This window comes from Myotis davidii, unplaced genomic scaffold, assembly GCF_000327345.1.
Source record: "Myotis davidii unplaced genomic scaffold, ASM32734v1 scaffold970, whole genome shotgun sequence".
Classification (NCBI taxonomy): domain Eukaryota; kingdom Metazoa; phylum Chordata; class Mammalia; order Chiroptera; family Vespertilionidae; genus Myotis; species Myotis davidii.
Window position 1 is genome coordinate 633078 of NW_006282204.1, and position 5606 is coordinate 638683.

The window sequence follows — 5606 nt, forward strand, 5'->3', positions numbered from 1 at the left end:
TCCATTCAGTTAAACATCCACTGGTGACTCTTGTAGGTGCCCGACCGCCTGACCGGATGGGCTCTCAGCGAGGGGCACCAAGAAGACTCTACCCACCTGAGCCACCCAGCCGGCGCTGGGAGATCTTCGGTGAAAGGCGTTGTTATTAAAAACAGTTTTGTTTTAGTTCTGGCCCCATCTGGAGTCCTTCCCCAGCCGGCCTCTACTCCATTCCCATCCACAGCGCTGCGGGTATCCATCGCTTTACGTGCGCGGCTTTCTCTTAGGGCAACTAACTCGGCCAACCGTCTCCTTTAAAAGAGGGGGAGTCCCAGGGCCTCAGTCACATAAAGAGCCGAAATGCACACGATGACTTCGACTTGGGCCTTTTCTTTAAAAATCTTACACCGGAGAGGAGGACATGGAACAGTAGCGACACAGAAAGGTAGCCCAGGGTTCAGGAAGGTGAATACTCCCCGCGCAGTCAGTGATGGGAAAGTGAATGGTTTTGATAATCAAAAGAGAGAACTTGTTCTGGCCAGGAGTGGGTAGATACGGGTTCTGAAGGAGGAGGAATGAGCCAAGGCTAAATATAAATTAATAATGAAAACAGCAATGACAACAGGGCGGGTTGTTGGTTCTGCACCAGAGGCTGCCCCGCGCATTCGCCGCGCATCGTCTCTTTGGGTCGCGCTCTGTGGTGGGCAGGTGTTGTCCTGCGCCTTCCCGTCCCTCTGGGCTCCGAGCGCTGGAGGAGGGCTTTGTCCTAAGTCACCCAGCGAGCGAGCAGAGGCGCTGGGCTCTCCCCTTGAAGTTCCTCCAGAGCTCTGCTCCCAACCACCCCCTGCATTGGCAGAGAGGGAGGCAGAGGCGTTTCCAGGCTGGGGGGTGGGGGGGAGGGCGGAGGGGAGGGAGGCAAGTTGTCGTGTGATGGCAATGTGTCTCGCCAGACAGATTTGGGCTGGAACTCCAAGCTTCAGCACCGTCTGCGCCGCAGCCCTGGCCGCCCCCTGCTGGCCAGACCCACGAGGAGACGGTGCGCTCTGCACTGAGCTCCTCAGCGGCGCCTCTCAGCCAGCAGTCCTCGGGGGCCAGCGCTCTGGGCTTTGGCCATCCCAATGGGTGTGTAAGAGTACCTCCTTGCTTTAATGTGCATTTTCCTGAGGACAGCTCATGTAGGGCACCTTTTCGTATGCTTATTTGCCACTTATACATCTTCTTTGGTGAGATCTGTTCAAGCTTTTGCCCATTTTTAAATTTAAATCTGTACATTACTTTAGGCAAATTACCATTTTAACTATTAATTCTTCCAGTCCATGAACACGGGATATCTTTCCATTTCATTGTGTCTTTTTCAATCTCTTTTAATAATTCTTTGTAATTTTCAGTATATAGGACTTTCACATTCTTTGTTAATTCCAAGGTATTTTATTCTTTTGGTTGCAATTATAAAAGGAATTTTTTTCATTTCTTTTTCTGATGTTTCGCTGTTAGTATACAGGAAGACAGTGAATTTTTGTACATTGATTTTGTATTCTGCAACTTTACTGTATTTGTTTGTTGTTTGGTGGAGTCTTTAGAATTTTCTATGTACAGAATCATATTGTCTGCAAAAAGTGGCTTTTACTTCTTTCTTCCCAATTTAGATACTTTTTATTTCTTTCTCTTGCCTCATCGCTCTGACTAGCACTTCCAGCACTATGTTGAATAAGAGAGGTGAGGGTGGACATCCTTGTCTTTTCCTGATCTTAGAGGAAAAGTGTCCGGTTTTTCACCATTGAGTATGATATAGCTGAGGGTTTATCATATATTGCTTTTATGATGCTGAGGTACTTCCTATTTCCATGTTGTTGAGTGTTTTAATCATAATGGATGTTGTATCTTGTCAATGCTTTTTCTGCATCTATTGATAAGGTCATATGATTTCATCCCTCCTTTTGTTGATGTGGTACATTACATTGATTGATTTGCAATGTTGAACTATCCTTGTGTCCCTGGAATGAACCTCACTTGATTCTGATGTATTATTTTTTGGATGCACTGTTGTAGTTGATTTGCTAGTATTTTGTTTAGGATTTTTGCATCTGCAGTCATCAGAGATATGGTCTGTAGTTTTCTTCCTTTGTGTTATCTTTGCCAGGTTTTGGTATCAGGGTTATGTTGGCCTCATAAAATCTATTAGGAAGTATTGCCTTTTCTTCAATTTTTGGAAGAGTTCTAGAAGGATAGATATGAAATCTTTGAATGTTTGGTTTTGTTTATAGGGGTCTTTTCTCTTTTTTCCTTAGTGAGTCTAAAGAGGTTTTTGTCACCATAGCCAGTTTGGCTCAGTGGCTAGAGCTTCGGCCTGGCGACTGAAGGCTCCCAGTTCAATTCTGGTCAAGGGCACATGCCTGGGTTGCGGGATCAATACCCAGTACAGGGCATGCAGGAGGCAGCCAATCAGTGGTTCTCTCTCATCATTGATGTTTCTATCTCTCTCCCTTCCTCTCTGAAATCAATAAAAATATATTTAAAAAAGAAGGATTTGTCAATTTTATTAATCTTTTCAAAGAACCAGCTCTTTGTTGTATCGATTTTTTGTATCAGCTTTTTGTTCTCTATTTCATTCAATTATGCTCTATTTTTATTGTTTCCTTTCTTCTGCTGACTTTCAGTTGCTTTCATTCTTCTTTTTCTAGTATTTTCAGATGTGATGTGAGGTTGTTTAGTTGTGATTTCTTTTGTTTCTTGAGATAGGCCTGTAGTGTTATAAACTTCCCTCGTATTACTGCTTTCATTGCATCCCAGAAGATTTGACATGTCATTCTCATTCCTTTCTATATGTCTTTTTTAAAAAATTAAATCTTGATTGTTGAAAGTATTAAACATGTCCTTTTTCATCCCCCATGACCCATTCTAGCCCACCCCTACCCTCCATCCCAGGCCTTCACCACCGTATTGTCTGTGTCAATGGGTTATGCATAGATGCATACAAGTTCTTTAATCTCTTCCCACACACCCACCCTTCCCCACCTTCCCTCTGAGGTTCCCCAGTCTGTTCCATGCTTCTCTGTCTCTGGATCTATTTTGTTCATCAGTTTATTTTGTTCATTAGATTCCAAGAGTGAGATCATATGACACTTGTCTTTCTCTGACTGGTGTTACCATAAAAAGATTCAAACCTGTGGAGAATTTTGGTGAGTTTATTTGAGTCAAACTGTCAACAATTGCCAGGAAGCAGAATCTCAATGGATTGGGATAGTGCTCTGGAGGATGGTGAGTTTCCATCTATTTTTATACATTTACAATCAAAGGAGGGGACAAAGGTGGGTGACATGAAACCCATTGTGATAGATTAGGGAGGTGGGAGAAAGCAAAGGGGGGAAACCTCTGGGATTGGATAAAAAGTAAAATGAGAGACACATACTTAGGTGGGTGCAAGATAGTTTACAGTCAACAATTAACATGATAACAATAACAATGAAGGAATATGATCTCCTGGCACCCAGGGCATTTGGTTGTGCCCCAGGGGTCAGGGGAAAGGGGTTACATTTCATAGGTATTATCCTAGATGCAAAAGGACAATAGTCTCAGTTAAAGTAAAAATTGCCCTCATCAGGGAAAATACAGGCCTAGGACAGAACTATCCACCATAACTGCTTTTAGTTAAACTTTTCATTTCAGACCATCCCTTGCGGTTACTTTAGGTCTTTAAGTTTGCAAGACCTTCCTTGATCTTGTCAGTTTAGCATGTGGCCTTTTTTTTCTTTTTTTTCATCCACACTGGCTTATTTCACTTAGCACAATACTCTCCAGGTCCCTCCATGCTGCCTCAAAGGGTAAGAGGTCCTCCTTTACTTTTTTTTTTACAGATGTATAGTATTCCATGGTGTAAGTATACCACAGCTTTTTATCTACTCATCTACTGATGGGCACTTGCGCTGTTTCCAGGTCTTAGCTATTATAAAAAGCACTGCTATGAACATAGGGGAGCATACATTCTTTCTGATTGGTGTTTTGGGTTTCTTAGGAAATAGTCCTAGAAGTGGGATGACTGGATCAAATGGCAGTTCCATATTTAATTTTTCAAAGAAACTTCATACTGTTTCCCATAATGGCTGCACCAGTCTTCATTCACACCACCAGTGTACTAGAGCTCCCTTTTCTCCACATCCTTGCCAGCACTTGTCATTTGTTGATTTGTTGATAATAGTCATTCTAACAGGTGTGAGATGATACCTCATGGTTTTAATTTGCATCTCTGCAATGATCAGTGACTTTGAGCATCTATATATGTAAAAGGCTAAGGGGTCATCCAACTGGCCAGTAGCTATGATGCGCATTGACCACCAGGAGGAAGACGCTCAATGCAGGAGCTACCAAGCTGTGGTCACTTGGCAGTAGCGGTTCTTGGGTGACACACCCTGGAACCAGAGATGAGGGATCCCAATTCCTCGTGATTCCTCTCACACTCTGGGACCCCTCGGGGGATGTCAGAAAGCCAGTTTCAGCCCGATCACTGTAGGCTAGGCCGAGGGATCCCACCTGCCAGAGGGACCCTGCTCACTCAGCAGACACCCTTCACGCCGCAGTGCCAGCCCAGGTGCGGCCGGACAGGGAGGGACCACGGGAGGTTGGCTCCAGGGCCTGTCCAGCCCATCTCACCCAGTCCAGCCCTGCCAGCCACCACCCGGGACCGCCTGCATTAGTCCCTGCACCAGAGGGACGAATTAATTTTCTTTCAATGTGCACAAATCCATGCACCAAGACACTAGGTTTTTTCATATGTCTCTTGGCCATTTGTATGTCCACTTTGGAGAAGTGTCTATTTAGGTCCTTTGCATTTTTTAATTGTTCTCCCATACAGGGGTGCTCCCTTTTCATTTTGTTGATGGTTTCTTTTGCTGTGCAGAAGCTATTTATTTTATTTTTTAAATATATTTTTATTGATTTCAGAGAGGAAGGAAGAGGGAGAGACAGAAACATCAATGATGAGAGAGAATCATCGATTGGTAGTCCCATTTGTTTATTTTCTTCTTAGTTTCCTTTGCCCTAGGAAATGAATTTGTAAACATATTGCTAGGAGAGATGTCTGAGATTTTGCTGCATATGGTTTCTTCTAGGATATTTATGGTTTCATGAGTTACATTTAAGTCTTTATCCATTTTGAATTTATTTTTGTGTATGGTGTAAGTTGGGGACTATTTTAATTTATTTGCATGTATCTGTGCAATTTTCACAACACCATTTATTGAAGAGACTGTCTTTACTCCATTGTATATTCTTGCCTCCTTTGTCAATTATGAATTGAGCATAATGGCTTGGGTCGATTTCTGGGGTCTCTATTCTATTCCATTGACCTATATGCCTGATCTTGTGCCAGTATGAGGCTGTTTTGATTATGGTGGCTTTGTAGTATAACTTGATATCGGGTATTATTTTCCCTCTAACTTTGTTCTTCTTTCTCAAGATTGCTGTGGCTATTCAGTTTTTTTTGGTTCCATATAAATTTTTGGAGTATTTGTTCTAGATCTGTGAAATATGCGGTTGGTATTTTAATGGGGATTGTATTTAATTGGTAGGTTGCCTTGGGTAGTATGAACATTATAATGATTCTACCAACCCATGAACACGGTATATTCTTC

General features: G+C 42.9%; 1 protein-coding gene across 1 annotated transcript in view; it reads right to left on the minus strand.

Moving 5' to 3' along the window:
• Positions 1-4312, minus strand: part of CRYM (crystallin mu) — an 18939-nt gene extending 14627 nt beyond the window's left edge. The window contains exon 1 of the mRNA XM_006752784.2: positions 4309-4312. The gene's annotated coding sequence lies outside the window, so the exon portion shown is untranslated. The remainder of the gene's footprint in view (positions 1-4308) is intronic.
• Positions 4313-5606: the final 1294 nt, after the last annotated feature.